The sequence below is a fragment of the Caretta caretta genome, chromosome 2 (genome assembly GCF_965140235.1).
Source record: "Caretta caretta isolate rCarCar2 chromosome 2, rCarCar1.hap1, whole genome shotgun sequence".
Taxonomy (NCBI): Eukaryota; Metazoa; Chordata; order Testudines; family Cheloniidae; genus Caretta; species Caretta caretta.
The window spans coordinates 161,179,950-161,197,950 of NC_134207.1; the positions used below are offsets into that span (position 1 = coordinate 161,179,950).

The 18,001-nt window shown below is 41.4% G+C and overlaps 1 long non-coding RNA gene across 1 annotated transcript in view; it reads left to right on the top strand.

Annotated features, from left to right (window-relative positions):
• The first annotated feature begins 4,329 nt into the window (after positions 1 to 4,329).
• LOC125631890 (uncharacterized) overlaps positions 4,330 to 18,001 on the top strand; it is a 442,082-nt gene continuing 428,410 nt past the window's right edge. Inside the window, exon 1 of the long non-coding RNA XR_012667122.1 lies at positions 4,330 to 6,275. This is a non-coding gene — a long non-coding RNA (uncharacterized LOC125631890). The remainder of the gene's footprint in view (positions 6,276 to 18,001) is intronic.

An 18,001-nucleotide genomic window follows, 5' to 3' on the forward strand; every position in this document is an offset into this window, starting at 1 on the left:
AGAATTTAGCAGAATTCCTTGTTTCCCACACAGAATTTCTGGATGTCACGAGGGGCCACTGGACTCTGTAGAGCCCAGCTCGCAGTGAGCAGAGCACCCAGCCTGGAGGGGCTGGAGGCTGCATGCTCATTGATCTTCATTCACCCAGGGACAGGAAAGGGACTGGGAGACCCACCCAGCTTTGGCAAAGGGTGAGGAAGAGCAGGGCTGTACCACACCATGTCCCCTGGCAGAACAGTAAAGAAGTTGAGGGGAGTAAAGGCTCTGTGGGTGCTGGTATCTGGGCTGGGGGCTGCCTCATGGCTGGGCTCTGTGGGAAGGGGGAGGGCTGGTGTTTGGGCAGCTGGTGTCTGGGGGCTACCCTGCTGCTGGGCTCTGGAGGGGAGGGGGATGCTGGTGTCTGGTCCGGGGGGAGGAGTGTGTGGATGTCTGGGTTGCGGGGGTGCCTCATGGCTCAGCTCCGGGGGGAGGAAGGTGCTGGTGTCTGGGGCAGGGGAGTGCCCTGCAGCTGGGCTCTGGGAGGATGGGAGTGCAGATGTCTGGGCTCTGGGCGCCCCACACAGCCCCCTCCAGCACCCACCAACTGGAACTGGGTTGTTGTAGGGGTTTCTTTAACTCTCTACTCCTGAGGGAATCTTTTTTGATGTTCTCTGTTTTGTTGACATACTTGTTGACAGGTATTTTGAAATAAATTACCCAAATAATTGAAACTGGAGTGATGGTATTGTGTTATTTTGATAAATAAAATACACAGAATTTTGCAGAGTTATAAAATATTGTGTGCAGACTTTTAATTTTTTGGTGAAGAATTCCCCCAGGAGGAATGCTCTCAGGCACGTGCATACTTCCTGCATGCCTGGGAGCTGGCCTAGGCATATTAGGAGAATGTGGTGGTTAGAGAGCTGACTCCATCACAGGTGTGAAAAAAGCTGTAGGGTAAATGCTTTGTGTCTGTCTTAGCACAGGATCCCGCAGAATATATGACTGGCACCCATTGCTTTCATTTAGTTGGCTAGAATACAGCATGAAAGGAATATTCCCTATACATACAGGATGCTGTAGAGCAATGGACTGCTAGTGCAATCCTGATATCTAATGCATTTTAAGAATGCCAAGTTCAATCTTTGATCATTCTACTTTAATTCAACAGGTGTATTAAGGGGATTGGGAACAAGTGGCCTAGCCCAAATTTGGGGTGATCACTCTCGTCATCTAAAACTAAATGGCATAGTAATCAACAGCTAGGTATTACCCAAACAGGGGATATGAAAATGTGTTAATTGCTTATTAGCCTTCTGAGCTGCAGTGATTCTACCCAACCAAGGAGCTGATCTAGAGGAGCTTGCCTGCATACATCATGGCATGATCCAGGGAGCCTGATGAAAACAGTTAATGTGTGACACTTGGCATTGTGTGTCACGTGCAAAGCAGGGATCAGAGGACTTTCTTGCTGGGAGAAGCACTTGTTCCACGTTCATGGCCCTATGTGCCTGCAGTTGATAGCTCCAACATTTATGGCAATTGGGCCATTTAATAGATACTGTGAATAGGTTTAAAGTGGTGCTGCTTTTCCATGAAAAATCAATCACATGGAACATCCTCAGACAGCATCGGTGAAGTGCATCATTGCAAGCATTAACCATGCAATAAGTGTCTCCTGAAGAGAAGTGTCTGGAGTAATGCCCCTCTGTAGCTAGGAAGCCTAAGGCTGCTGTTACCTTGACAACTGTTGACCGGACAGGATTCATCCTTGTCTGAATCTAAATCCTATTGTAATTCTTGGCACAGATCACAAACTGTCAGTTTATCATGTCTATATCTGTGGAACACCTCTTCTTCAATGATTGTGAGAAATTAGTGTTTTGGGTGGACTTCTTTCCAGGCTTAAGGTGCAATGAAGAATGATAGCCCTGTGCTTAGGTCACAAGCCTGGGACTTAAGAGCTCTAAGTTCAATTCTTGGCTCTGCCACAGGCTTCTTGTGCAATTTTTGGCAAGTCATGTTATCTATCAGTGCCTCAGTTTCCAATCTATAAAATAGGGACAATAATACTTCCTCATGTCACAAGGAACGGTGAGGCTAAATCAGTGTTTGTGACACTCTGAGATACTATGGTAATGGTGCCTTGCAAGTACCTAGACAGACGGAAGTAAGAAAGTGATTGATTTCCTTTTTAGAGCTTTTTCTGCATTCATCCCTTCCTCCACACCCAGAAGAATATTATGCTTCTCCCAGGGATCAGCATACGGGAGGGTGGCTGCCTGGAAGGAAGTGTAGGCTTTACTGTTTAATCATGATTTTCACTTAAGGAAGGCTGCCCTCACAACCGCTTGATTAGTTATATTTTTATATCCTACCCCTTCTAAAATGGTTGAGGATCCCTTATAACCAGACTTCTGATGATAGTGGCTCGCCCTTGTGCAGTGACTGGCAAGCTTAGGGTTAAAACACTCTCTCATACTTGCAGAAACCTCACAGCTGCCAGCTATTAGCCTTGGCAGCAGCCTTCTCCTCAAGAAACTGGTGCTAGCTCATCACAGTTAATTGTCAGCAGCACCTGAGTTCCCTAGAGGCTGGAGATACAAACCCAGCAAGGAGAGCCTTAAATGCCAGATATGCTGGTTTCTTAGTAGATCCCAAGGAAGTATGATTTCCTAACCTCTCCTCCCACTCCCCCCCCCGGGGAAACATTCATGTAATGTTGAGGACTAAACAGAGTGGGCACACTCCTTTCTTCTCTAAAAACAGTTTGTTGTTTTCTCAACACCTGAACTCTCATCCTTCCTTTTAAGAGACCCCTTAAAAACCACAGTACTACCAGATGTTCAAAGAGTTCACCAAAAAAAAAAAAAAAATGTAATTTCCAATGATACAAGGAACTATCTTTTTCATTATAGACAAGTTCTCATTAGATGGAAACTATAAATAATGCATGTGGAATATTGCTCCCTGATGTTCTTTGTCAGTCTTGGATTCCCGGGGAGTGGAGCTATTTTCTCAGGTTTCCCTTAGACGTGGTTTAAGTTAAATGTGAAGCCTGATGCTGGATTTTTCTTCCTGTTACTTTGGGGTGCCTGACATGCTAATGTTGTGATCATCTCTGATGTATGCATGTATTTGCTCTGAAAGGCATTTTTGTAACTGCAGATACTTTTAATGTAGAACTTTTGTTTTCCTTAGGACAAATATATGTGTGTGGGAGAAGTATACTGGTGCTTTCCCTACAGTCACATTTTATAATGGTCTCTCCTGTTCACCTCACTCCCACCTCTTCAGATTTGCTGTTGCATAATTATATTCCCATCTTGGTGCCCCACTGCTGATGAAGGAGGGGAGAAGCCCCTATCTGTTTCAGAGAGAAAGAATATGAATTTTAATTTAGCTCCAACATAGCTTCTTTCCTGGGTGTCAGCCCATTTCTATCATTACAGAGTATGACCTATACCCTGTGAATAAGAGGATTAGCAGAAACGGAGGTGTTTCACCACTCAAGCTGTCTGAAAGCTTCCCATGCTCTGCAGCAGTGTGAAAAAGATGCCAAGAACAGAATTGCAGTTGCAGAAGCCAAATGTACATTTCAAATCACGTAAATTAACAAATAGCAACAGCCTGGGTCTCTGAAATATATGAAAGGCTGTTCACTGAAGATCTATGAAATACTAGATTGTCAGTAACATAAAAAACCAACATTTTACTTAAAGAAAAGCCAAAAAGCAAAACCTTGAGCCCCTGTAAGCAGGTTACTGTATACCCCAGAGCAGAATTTGCCACAGAATCTACCCCCTATTACAGAGCTGAGTTCAGAAGGGAAGGTCTTGCCTTCCCAAAATAGAACCTTTCTAGCATTTATGGCTACTAAAATCACCTTGAAATTGGAATGCAGTGCAAAGTGGTACACTAATGTCTACCGGCAGCCAGACCCAATAGGTGGGTACTGCCCCAGTCAGTGCCTGGTGGTTGAACTTGAAAATGGGATCAAGGTCAGCATTCCTAACTCCTGCACTTGTGGGTCACTTTAGCAGAGACATCGAGTTTTGACCCCTAAAACGGTCTCCTATCCCTCCCCAGGTGCCAAAGGCTCCAGCTTCTCGCTGATGACTTCTTGTGGTGCATCGTCCCCCAGCCCCATTTTTGGCAGACCGGCCACTGCAGGGGAGAGCCGTGGAAAACAGGGCGAGGGGCGGGGGTGTACGTGCGTAGTGTGGGACGGAGGGTAGGACGGATTGTCCCGTTCACTAACAGCCTCTTTTTCTCGCTGGCAATCCTGCAACATCTCCACTGAAACGTGCGGTGGGCAGAGGGCTGGCTGCTGCCGGGCGTGGGCTGGGCTTGCCGTGGAGCATTGCGGGTGCTGCCCGGCTTTGCGCGGGGAGTTTTCTCCCCTGCCCCCCGGGGGGGAGTCTCGGAATGCACCGAACAGCAGCCGAGGGCAGGTTCGCCTCAGGCGATTTCTGACCGGGCTATTCTACATCTTCCTCTTCGCGCTCTGATCGCTGCGGGGAGCTTCTTGTTTGACTTCCCGGGGGGGGGTCCTAGCCGCCTGGAGCTCCCTGGGAGCGTCCCCTGGACACTGCGCACACATCCTGTTGCTGGGGAATGGCATCCCACAGCAGCGTTCAGTGCTTGTTGCATTTGGCGGGAAGCTCCCCGCCCGGCGCATTAGTCTAGCGAGGATTCCCCCCCACGCCACCTCGTTCATCGGTGGCGGAGCTCTGGCGGGTTTGTGTCAGAAGGACAGTCCGGGAGAGCTTCCGCCTGTCTGGTCTCTGGTGACGGGGTCTGCTCTATTCGGGTTTGTTAGACTGAGCAGAAGTTTTGCTAGTCCCCATTGGAAATCTTTTATTCAGCCATTGCAACTACTGCTCCTCCCAGGTCTGCGTCCCCGTGAGGGGACGGCGCTGGGTGTCGCTCGTGATGAGGGAAAACCCTCTCGGATTTATTTTCGGTGTCTACTTTCCTGATGAACCTGTTGCCAACTCCGGGATTTAATCTCCTGTCTCAAGAACTCGTGTGGATGTATATTACACTGCACTTCTGTACATGCTAGGCTCTGATCGGACACATTTCACCTCTTCCCCTCCCCCTCCCCATGCAAGTTGAGTCTATTACTCAGGACAATGACTTTTGTGCACCAGAGGCTGCTAAGTGAAAAGAAAATGAGCCAGGTGTGACAGAGAAATGATCCTCTTTCGCATCTGTGCGCACCCTTCCAACCGCCTGCGTTGTAGGTACAGACGTAATTTTGGGATCCACCCTGCAACTGCAGTCACTTGTTACTAATTTCTGAATGATTTAGTCTGCCAGTTTGAAAAGTAGCTGGTTTGCGGAGGAGGGAAGGATTAACACTCCTTGTGGCTCATAAACACTGATCAAAACGCAGTCCCTTCTCTTTATGCCCTTCTTCTGCTCCTATCATTGACATCCACTTCTTAAGGCTCAGCTCTTACCTAGGACAGCCTCTTATGGATCAGCAAGCAGACATCCTTCTTCTTACTGGGTGGTGTGACGGCAGCTGAGAACAGTTTGTGTGACCCAAATTATGAAATGCCATTGAGCTAATGAAAGCAGAACTCAAGACGACTCGGCCGAGTTAGCTGCAGGCTACAGCAAGACCATGATAAAAATAAAAAATCACAAAGTCGTTTGTTGCACAGGCTGCTTGAAGTGGTCTGAACTGAGGATGGAGATGTGGGAAGGAATAGGTTCAGGGCAATGTGCTTGGCGTTCTCGGTCTTTGTCACTTTCCTTTCAACCTTCCCTGTAAAGGCTCGAGTTAAACAACTCCAATGCTGCAACTTAAAAGATGGGGGAGGGAGAGAACCATGCGTAACAACGGCCAATAATATCTTGTACAAGCTTCAGGAAGGACAAGACCAGCTCAAGAAGTGGGTGGTTTAGATAAGAACCAAAGCGTGATTTTTGTCAACAAATGGCGGCGGGGGGGAAGAACCAGCTGTTCCAGGTGGCGTAGCGGGATAAGAAATCTCATGCTGAGAGACGTTATATGGCTGGGCAATTCATCATGAGAACGGATAACTTTATTACAGGAACGTCGTAAAGACTTCCTGGTGCAAGCATGAGCCCAAGCTCGGAAATGAGGGTGAACGATCTCTTGCTAATAAAGAAAAAATATGAACTAGCTGCTGAAAGTTGTGGCTATTTACCTTAATTAGGGAAGTGTAAGAAGACAATTTAGGGAAGTCCAGTTTACCATCATGAGGAACCTACTTTATCAATTTAGCTAAAGACAGAGTTCTGCAAAGTTTGTCCAACTGGTAAGTAAACTATTATAAAAGAGGAAACCCAGAAGGTAGGTGGGGGGGGTAGGTAGGTGTGGGTGTGTTGCTTGGAAGACTTGCCATCTACTATTAATGAATTATTGCACAGATTAACAAATTGGTTAATTTAATTACATGGCCCACTAACATCAGACAAATGCATAAACTCAGGTTCAATGTAATCTTCACTAACCTTAAAATAATAATAGACCTCAACTATCTGAATTTAAAAAAAAAATTAAAACCTGCAACTATGATCAGAAAATGGAAGCTTAGGTAACAAGAGCCTCAGTATAACAATGTTGCTCAATTAGTAGATGGACACTCTGAGTGAGTAGCTTATGTAAATCATTGCTCCAAGTGAAAAATCAAGTAAGGAGGAGAAGTCAAGGGTAGAAGAGTGATTAAACATGCTTAAAATGAATTGTGAATATATAACCACAGCGAAGCTTGAGAGACATTTGTGAAACTCTTCTAAAAATGTAGATGGTAGACCAGAAAGTTGATGATAGCTATGCTCAGACAATGCTGAGAACAGTTAGCTGATAACATAGTCAATTGAGGTTAAGCTACATTATTCATCTTGTAATACTGATCTGGAACCATGTCTGAATGGCTTAGTTCAGTACTTTGGAAGCATATGGCGCTAGGCGTAGTCTAGACCACAGCTATCTGAATGGAGAATTTAATTGTGATGAAGGTACACTTATTTAGATATGTGGGTGGGCGAGATTCTGTGGCCTGCAATGTGCAGGAGGTCTGACTAGAGTATCATGATGGTTCCTTCTGATGTTAAAGGCTATGAATCTCTCTGTAAGGCCTTCTTGTTTGTGATTGTTCCATTTGTACAATTGCTTCCACATTTCTCAGACCCATTGGAACTCCTTTGTCACTGAGCCATGTCTGTCTTTGGCAGGCTGCACATTATGCAGACTCTCATTGTGGTGTCAATCACTGTCCTCTCCGCTCACAAGTAAACATTACTTCCACTCCATTCAGATCCTCAAAAGCTTTGCAATATGATGTTTGGCACATCTTGGTTACTGAGGCAGTCCTGAAAAATCACTTAAGTATGTATCTACCAAAAGGGAAGAAGAAGGAACTGAGTTTCTATGTTGAGCCTGACCTGCCAAAACATTTGGCTTGCATCCAAAACTGAAAATACTGTTGTATTTTGAAAGTTAGACATAAGATACAATTTTTAAAAGCATGTAAATGACTTAGGAACCCAAGCCCCAGTCAGACACTTAAAATTTTCAAAATGAATTGAGTGACTTATCCATTACCTCCTAACTGTTCTTATGGGTAGCACTTGTGTTTAGTCTATACAAATCTTTAACTTGTTGGATTTTATTATGGTGGCTATTCTATTAATCCAATCTGCTGCTATCTGACCTTGCTCAATAATCTTCCTCTTATTATTCAGAAAAGTTTAGGTTTTATTTCTCAGTGTTAATAGAACTTTATGTGGCACATATTTGTAATTTTATCCTTAATGAGTATCAATCTGTTAAACACCATATGTCTCTTTCCATCCTGTTCCATACATTTTCATTTGCCGGTTGCCTTTCCATGGCTGCTTAGATTGCACTTCTGTGGTGCTTCCTAGGAGTCCAGGGTGTTCACTACCACCTGCCCTTAGCATGAGGAAGCCTTGTCGGTGCCTGCCAGGGGTCAGCTACCCATCTTCACCAGCCATAGGCAGCATATATTCCCCTCTAGATATATGTAGGATATAATAATTTTATATAGCACTTTCTCATCAGTAGATCTCAAACCACTTCACAATCTATTTATCATTACAACACCCCTGCGAGGTAGGGAAGTACTACTATCCCCATATTTTTTATTTATTTATTTATTTTTAAACATGTGGGAACAGAGGCTAAGTGATTTTTGTCCAAGGTCCCACAGGAAATCTGTGGTAGTATTGAACCAGGTCTCCTATGTCCTAGGCTGGTTCCCCAACCATAAAACCATTTTCTCATAGAACCTTCCTTAGGCAACTACTTAAGTGACTGGCAAATATCAGATTCCTAGCAGTGATAGCCTTTAACTGAGGTTACAAGTAAATAGTACTGGAAACCTTCAATACCTTCAGATCTTAATTTGTGCTGGGGCTTGCTGGGACTCAGCTCTGACATGTCTTTTCAAGCCAGGGCACAGCTGAGCACCTCTTCTGTTAGTGGTGTATGGGGAAGAGACCTTGCTCATATGGTGTGTGAGAGATCCTTTTGTGTGGAGAACACTGTTGTTGTTGCTTGAGCTTTGGCACCTCTTTCTTTACAAATTTAAGCACTGTGAAAGTAACTTGCTTTTTGAAGGCCTAGTCTCTCTCTTCCCCTCCCCCCACTTGATTGCACCAAAAAACCTTATTCCTTGAGAAAATAACTTGATTCACTGGCTACTGCTAAGGAGGGCCATTTATTCAGTACCTTTGCACTTAGTGCATAATTTTTCACAGTGTAGCTCTATAAAAATCTTAAATCCTGAATTAACTATATAAAAAACAATTAAGTACTTAAAGGCCATGTTTGGCACTAATCTACAGGAAATGACAAGCTGTCATCCATTCATTTTTTCTCCTGAGTGTAGGCCAACATTATCTTCAAAATCCTGCATGCTCTCAGGTCTCTCCCTGGTCAGAGCCCCAAAATGAATTTCCCCCCATGTGGAATGCCCAAAACACCCAAGATTTGGATGTCTGTCTTGGATTAGAGATGGAGAAAGTTGAGGCTCCCAGATGGATTTCAGCAACAGTGAGTGCAGCCTGCTGGATGACGAGTACTTACCCAGAAAGCCTTAGAACAGATTCAATTGTTGGCTAAAGAATAGGGCTGAGGTAATGAGGGCCTTATCCAATACCCGTTGAAGGCAAAGGGAATCTTTATATTGGCTTCAATGTGAGTTGAAACATGCCTCAGGTGCATTGATTTCTTTTTTTTTCTGAGCAGGTTTGGCCATTTCTAATAATACCCTTTTCCCATACCCATAGTAAAGATGCTATAGAAATGGGCAGGAGAAATCAAGTAAATTTTCCTGCTAATAAGATGGTCACAGCTGTTACTAAAACAGGCACAATTTAGAGTTGTTTGTGTGTATATAATGTCATCTGCAGTTTCCACGGTATGCATCCAATGAAGTGAGCTGTAGCTCACGAAAGCTCATGCTCAAATAAATTGGTTAGTCTCTAAGGTGCCACAAGTACTCCTTTTCTTTTTGCGAATACAGACTAACACGGCTGTTACTCTGAAAGGCTTCTAAGCTGTAAATTGTGCTGATTTGTGTCTCAGCCCAGTGCGTGTGTGTAAAATAATTCATCATTACTTAATAAATGTTAAAGCTTGTTTTAAATAACACACACATAAATGTTAATTATATTGTTGTTCAGAATGACTCCACTACTCTGGTGAATGAGGTCAAACACAACACATTTCTTTAATACTATACAACCTAGTTTACAACTGTTGTATCTTATTCCAAAGGTAGAAAACTAAAATTAAACCCACCTGTAAGAAGTAATCATTAAAGTACTGTATTATTGCCTTTGTATTACTTATAGTGTTACAGAAACCTAGTGCTAATATTCATTCTTAGCTGCTTCTTCAAGAAAACTTAAACAGGGTATTAATCCAGATGATTTTTCTCTTTGACTCTGATATTTTTTGAGCTTTAAGGATTAGTTTCTAAGTTTAAGCAGAGGGCAAAGTAATTCTCTCACCATATTTTGGATGAATGATGGTTATCTTGGAACAAAATTTGTTTCAAAGACATTCATAACTGAGCTGGTTAATAATTCAGCAGTTAACACCTGAACTGAGTTGTGTTTTAAAGCAAAGCTTGATGGATAAGCTACACTGAAACACTAGGAAATGAAATAGAGGCATAGAGAAGTTCCAGGGATATTCTAAAACATGAGAACAACAGTGATCAAATGGTTAGATTATTGCCAACACATTGCTTTTGCTGATATTACCTTTTATGCATTCATTTGTTTTTTAATATAGGGAATGGAGACTGTCTTTAAGGTTCAACATTTTAAACAACATTTAGTTTAACATTAAGATTTGACATTTTAGTACTAATGAAAGGTGCTAAATTGAAAGCCCTGGAGATCAGTCCACCTACCCAACAAAGACAGTATGAACAGTGCAATGCAAGCTTTGTCACATGGACTGCAGATAGGCATCAGTCTTGACTTGGAGGTACTACAGTGAAGGCAAGAGGGCAATGTAACCTCTATCAAATTCCTGATTGGATCTCTCACTAACTAATTTAGAAAGGGAATTTTAATATTTACACTACAACCAAAATACTCACATAATGTAACAATACTTCAACACTGAAATGTTTCACTTTACTAAATACATCTTCAACCAGCAATTGTGCTTAATTATTTGTTGTTTTCAGATAACTAATCTGGTGCATACTAGTAAATAGTGACTAGATCCCTCCACGGTTTGGGATTTTAGAGTCTTTCATTTCTATGTCACTGGTGCAAATCTGATCTGTGATGGTATCCCTGGAAAGTCATTTTTACCTGAAGGTGATTTGGTGATCTATGTGAACTGGTGGACTCAGACCAGATCCTAAATTACTGAATACTGGGAATAATCAAACACCATTCTGTGTCAATGGGGCCACTACCACTTTACCTGAAGCCACAGCAGCATGTCTGCAGTGTGTGCATAAACCAGAGCAGATCTAGATTCCCTCCAAACACTGCTTTATCAGACATCCCTCTATCCTTCCAGCCCTATGCCGGGAAATGTTGGTCTAATCAAGGCTCATAAGGATTGATGGTCAGTTTCTATCTCTGTTTACCATAAACCTGTTGGTAAACCCTTTCACACGTGAAAATAATAGAGATCATCTTTCTAGTGAGGCATGGTTTCAGTTGTCGGCTGGTTACTGCTCTTGATTTGTTACCACATCCTCCCCAGCCTTGGCCTTGCTTGTGCCTTGCTGGTTTTGCTAATCTTTAATGGAATGCACCCTTTCAAGGAGCTGGCTTTTTTTAATGACTTCCACACCATCTGCTTCTTTATTTTCTTCCTGGTTAATCATGATTTTTATTTGTAATTTAATAACTTCTTCAGATATCTGCTGCTTTAATTAACATTGTGCGGATCTCCTTAGCAATTATGTCTTCACACTAGGGTTATTTAGTATTACAAACCACCCTATTATTTATTTTGTTATGCAGGAAGTTAGACTAAATGATGATAAAGGTCCCTTCTCACTTTAGAAAACTCAGATTCCTTTGTATTTTAATCTCTCTCTCTCTCTCTCTTCATGGTGTTACTTCTCATAAAACAAGATACAAGAAGTAGCAGTGACTTTCTTTTTTGCTTGACATACGGAGTAGCATGTTAACATATGTTCACAACATAGATTAATTGGGCAAATTAGTTGAAATAAAAGTGCTACAATCTTTAAATTGTGGAACTAGGGTATAATCCACAATCTACTAGAATGGCTTGTGCTGCCTTCCTCTTTAATACAGAGGGCCTTATGCAGTGCCCCACCCTGATGCAAAGGACCAACTTCTTTCAGATGGAGCTCTGTGTCATGAAGAACTGTGATGTCTTCTACATATAGTGTTTACATAGCACTAATCAAACTTCTGTAAAGCCACATCTAGGTTTTCTTTAATACTCATTCTTAAAGGTGAATGTGTGTTAAACCTCCAATACTTTCTTTCTCCCATCACATACTGGAGCAAACAAATCTTACACTGCATTGACTTTTCCTCTGGCTCTATAGCCATTAAGTACAGCAGAAATATTTTTGTCATAAATGCTTCCTGTGAGAGTTAGCCTTGAAGGGGCTTTCAAATTTTTCCTAGTTTGCTTGAGTTTGATTTCCCAAAATCATAATGCTGTATTCAAGGAGTGGCCGTTTTGGATCCTTTTAATTATAGAATCATGGAATTAGAGTAATGTAGGGCTGGAAGTGACCACATGAGGTCATCTAGTCTATGCCCCCACAATGAGGCACCCCTGCGGTGATTGTCTACCCTGTTCTTAAAAAAACCTCCAAGGACATGGATTCCACAATTTCCCTAGGATAACCTGTTCCACTGCTTACCTATAGCTTAACTATTATGTAATGTTGTCATTGACAGAGAGGGCACATGGATTGTCTAGCTGTTTCTAATGGGGTTATTGTGTTGCTAAATTCAGAAATGTCTGGTAAAGACTTTGAGGCTCTCCAATGGAAGGTATTGTAGAAGTGAAAAGTATTTATTACCTTCATTCCCTACTTTTATTTTTAAGGGATAGTGGCATAAAGTCTTGCAAAAGAAGCATGGGATCTTGTCTTGATCAGTTCTCCTTTTGAACACTTTGTTGTGCTGAAACTCAGGTCTTGAATGGATAATTGCCTCAAACAATAAATGCCTTATGTTAAATTAATTTTGATCCTTATGAGTCAAGATGCCTAATTATTATTTTTCCAACAGGGGCAAATTGAACCACTTCAGTGTCTCTCTGTCAGTGATACAGTGAAGGACTTGAGATTTTTTTTAACTGATTGCAGCAGTCAAGTACTGATTGATTCTAGTCAATGCTAACGAGCACTATAATATTTATTATGTCTTGTTGAGCAGAAGGTAGCCAACATGCATTTCATAGGCCAAATGTGGCGCGCAGAACAGTCAAACTTGGACAGAGCACTGCATGCTGGGAACTATAGTTTTCACACCTGGTACCTCTATGCTTAATTAAAAAAAGATGACAGCAACTTAGTGGGTTGCCAGTAGGGTAGCCTTCTTATCAATCTTGTATAGAATTATGGCGGAAATGGATGTAATAAATGTATTTAAGCATTTGAAAACTGCTTTCCTTATGAAGATTATTCATAGGGTAGAAATTAGGATTAATTCAGGAGCAACATGCTGACCTTAAAAAGCATCACCATTTTTTTCCCAACTAAGAAATATTAGTTACAATGAACTTTTCAGTCAATTTTAGCATTGCAATAACAATTTTGATAGTATTTTTATATCTGCATGTTCTCTTAATTTCAACTGATCTACTGAAGAAAACTAGAACAGTCTCATTCTACAGCATGCAAATAATGTATCAAGTGGCAAAACTGGGATCGAAACATGTGGATGTTTCCTTTCATTTGCATTTCTTTCATTTTCTTCATTTCACTCATGAGAATCAGAGTTTTCTAGACATTAGTCAGTCCTAAGTAGCTACAAAGAAACACTTTCATTTTACACACAAAATAAGTTGCAGGTGGCTGTTCTTGTGCAATTTAATTTTGAGTGCTATTCCAGATTTTTTTTTCTTAATCAAATCAAAGATGACATCAGAATTGGCCTCTACTCTTGAATGCTTCTTTGTAAAGGGAGAACTCAGACTCTAGACAATTTTTTTTTTAAGAGGTGCTTATGTAGATTTCCACAAAACCCCTTTGTATTTGCCTTTTACTTACAGTTATTGAAATCCTCTTCTCTTAAGTGTTTTTCCTTTTGAAAAACTTCCCTGTAATAAGAAATAAAATACCTTGAAAAATTATGGACCATGATTCAACATCAAACACAATTTATGACTTAAGACCACATTCTGACTTCACTTCTGCTCCATTCAATACAAGACTAGTGTGTGTGGTGGGTTTTTTTTTTAATTTATTTATTTTTAATTTTTTAGTATTCACAGAGTAACACAACATGGGGGGAGAGGGGGAAGGATCATCAAGTAGTTTACTTCTGACATACTTGATTTTCCCCCACCCCTGCCATGGGGTCAGTTGGGACCACATCAGAGGGAAATGCATGATACATTACACATCAGCTCCTGCTCTCAACTGAGAACAGCTAAGACTAGAAAGACCCAGATTCAAACCTGGATCCAGAAACCTGAACTTTGCTGAAGGGGCAGATGAGGTTTTAATCTTGACCATTCGTGCCAGTTTTAGTTGGAACAAATTGCCTCCCAACTGCAATGTGCTGCTTGGCTCACCTGAGGAAAATCTTTCCTGAATTTTGACCTGAAAGGGCCTTTTAAAACACATTTTTCATTTTAATAGCAGCTCGGTAGTGTTCTAACCAGTGGGACCTGCTGAAGAATGCCATTTCTGTGCAGGTTTTGTAAGCTCCCTTTCTGCAGGAAGCAACGTAGTGCAGGACAGATTTCCTGGCATTCCTGCAGAATCTCCCAAATTCCTCCCTGCAGAGATTTCACTCATCAGTCATTTCTACTGAAAACAGACAAGAGCCAGGAAGTTGAATTAAAGCTGACCCTGTGTCTTTTACTCAGAGTTTTACGTAGGTGCTTCAGCCTCTTGATATAATACAAGTTCACCCACTGCTCTTTCATTATGTTTCCACTGGAGAATCTTAACCATTTGATCACCAGACGTTAGATGCTCTTGACTAGTATGCATCACGTTAATGGCAACATAAAGTGTCTGTGACAAGGAGTTAATGTTGCACCTTCATTTTAAATTTTCTTCCTGACCTGTTTGTCATAAAACAAAATTTAAATACACTCTTAAAATATGTTTTGCATTGACACTACTAACTTACTTAGAATAGCATACAATTGTGTTATTTGTCCTGAAGCATCCTACAGTAAAGTATTTGATACACTACTGACCAAATCCTGCAGTGTTTATTCATGCAAAATGCCTATGACAGTTAATAGGCACTCTCTGTGTGCATGAGGAATGGGTAAGAATGACAGTATTTGACCATATAGTGAAGTCACTTTGTGTACCAGGTTGAAATGTAGCCACTTCCAGGGTGAAACACAGCAGCTTTTAACAGTGAACAATCACTAAGGACAGGAAGTGAAGAAGAGTACTGAAGCCATTTGAAACCACAGGAGAAACTGGTGTGTAACAGGAATTTTTGTATTGGATGTCACTGTGGCTAGCACTCGGATGCTTGTGAAAAGTGCCACAGGATCTCTAAGAACAATTCCTCATTGAATGTCTTCTTGGATTATATAAAATAGTCTTGAATGACAGTTTTCTCAGCAAGCCCTCAATAACACTCCCTTCTGCCCCATATCCTAATAATCAAATATGGCAATTCTATTGAGCACCGTTGCACCAGCCAGAGTGACTACAGTTGATTACATCGCATCAAGCATTGTGTAGTGAGGTTACCCTGAGCAGCACCAGATAAGGTAGAGGCACGCACCCTTTTGCGTATTGATAGAGAGTTTGAGAGCACCATGTGCTGAGGTGTTTTTGTCCACCCTGCTGACATGGCTAAAGAGCATACAACACAGCTTTTGGATATAATGTGTGATTGAAGGAAGGCCAGATCTCTGTGAGATTGACATTTTGCACAAAGTCAAACCGCTTTATGCTAACAATACATAAGCAATGTCTCCCCAAGTCTACCTATAAGAGAGGCCAGGTTTCTGACCCATATCACAGTATAGGTAGAACAGAGGTTTGATAGATCCTGAAATTTTGTCTCAGCCAAAGATGGTTTTTTCATCCATACGCCAGACATGGATTTCATGTAGGAGGTGGCAAGACCTATTCATCAAAGAATGTTGATTTACTGTGACCATTTGAACTCTGCTTTCAGCTTAGGTAGATGCACTCATCCATGCTCTCCACAGTACTCAACCCTATCTGTACCAGGGGTTCTCATGGCCCATCTCTGAGATTCTGGTCTTTTGCCATGAGAAATTCAACCCAATAGTGCAGGTAGTGTCTTGTAGACCTTGGAGCACAGAGGTGAAATTGATTTCTCCACAAGCCAGGACATCGTTATTTAAATAAATCAAATTCAGAGATACTTAAATGAATTGGCAAAACCTATAGTACAGAGTTCTAAATGCAAAGTTCCTAAATCCTGGTGTGCTGCTTTGATTGCCTCTTAGGAACGAGCACGGTGCCATAGTAAAGGCCCAAGTAGACACGTGTGTGCCATGGCTTATGTCAAGGTTCCTTCCCCACTCCGAACTCTAGGGTACAGATGTGGGGACCTGCATGGAAACCTCGTAAGTTTACTTTTTAGCAGCTTAGGTTAAAACTTCCCCAAGGTACAGACTATTTTACCCTTTGCCTTTGGACTTCCACTGCCACCACCAAACATTTATCTGGGTTTCTTTATTAGGAAAGCGTTGTTTGGAAACGTCTTTCCCCCCCAAAATCCTCCCAACCCTTGCACCCCACTTCCTGGGGAAGGTTTGGTAAAAATCCTCACCAATTTGCATAGGTGACCACAGACCCAAACCCTTGGATCTTAAGAACAATGGAAAAAGCATTCAGTTTCTGAAAAGAAGGATTTTAATAAAAGTAAAAAAAATCATCTCTGTAAAATCAGGATGGTAAATTTAGATTCAAAATATAGAGAATCCCTCTAGGCAAAACCTTAAGTTACAAAAAGACACACAGACAGGAATATCCATTCTATTCGGCACAGCTTAATTTCTCAGCCATTTAAAGAAATCCTAATCTAACACATATCTAGCTAGATTACCTACTAAATTCTAAGACTCCATTCCTGTTCTGTCCCCGGCAAAAGCATCACACAGACAGACAGAGACCCTTTGTTTTTCTCCCTCCTCCCAGCTTTTGAAGTATCTTGTCTCCTCATTGGTCATTTTGGTCAGGTGCCAGCGAGGTTACCTTTAGCTTCTAACCCTTTACAGGTGAAAGGGTTTTTCCTCTGGCCAAGAGGGATTTTAAAGGTGTTTACCCTTCCCTTTATATTTCTGACAGCCTACAATTTTTAATTTCTTTTTGGTTCTGTTTCATATTGTGTTTGTCAAAATTCTTGTTGTCCATTTGGGTCTCTTATAAAGCACTGCTAGAACTTTGGGTTCTCAAACTCTATCATAATGTGAACAATGACTTAATAGTCTCTTCTCTTTTGCAATCACATAACATCCTCGTGGCAACCTCAGCAATTGCTTGCATGAAAAACTAGTCCTACATCTCAAGAGTCCATTAGGTCAAGAGATGTTTCACATTTTATTCCAAAGTTACCTGTGTTGCCTACAAATTTGGAATCCCCCTCACTTCTGTTGTTGAAAGTTTACATTAGATTTATGAAACTGAGATTACAGAATGTGGCAATTTCACTAAAATTTTAATCCCAGTTTATTTAAAGTTTCTTGCATGAATCATGGTTTTTGTCCCCTTTTTTTGGGTCTTTGTCACACATAGTGTCCAAATTTGGCAGGTTGAAAGGTATGGAAATAATAATAAGAGATTCTTATTGTGTCCTTTTGCTGTCTCTAAATGTGATTTTTTTACAAATAGAAACAAGGAGAGCTGGCTCATGTGACCAGCTGACTCTTCATGACAAATGTTCTGTGCGCTGTCAGTGGTCTATGAACACAATTTGAGAAATGTCTGATTTCTCCTCCAACAAGAAGCTGACCTGCAGGAGCCTAATATTTGCCACTTCTTAGCTGAGGGGCAACACTGATCAAGTTGTAGGTAATATGTCTTCAGTTCTTGGGAATGTTGTAGACTATTTGGAAGTGGTGAAGGCAGTGTAAAACTAACCCAAACTTCTCCTCTAACTAATATTGAACAAATATATAGGAAGTAACTTGCAAGTGTTAGGTGTTAACACTCTACTTGTCATATCTGTATTTTTTTCCGGTTCTCTCTCTTTCCTGCTGAGCAATTTTAGAGCAAACCATTAATCCAAAACAGCACAAGTCTAAAAGGCTTTTGGGTACAGAATGCTTTATAAATATTTATCCCTTTAAATATAATTCTAAAACATTGTAGCT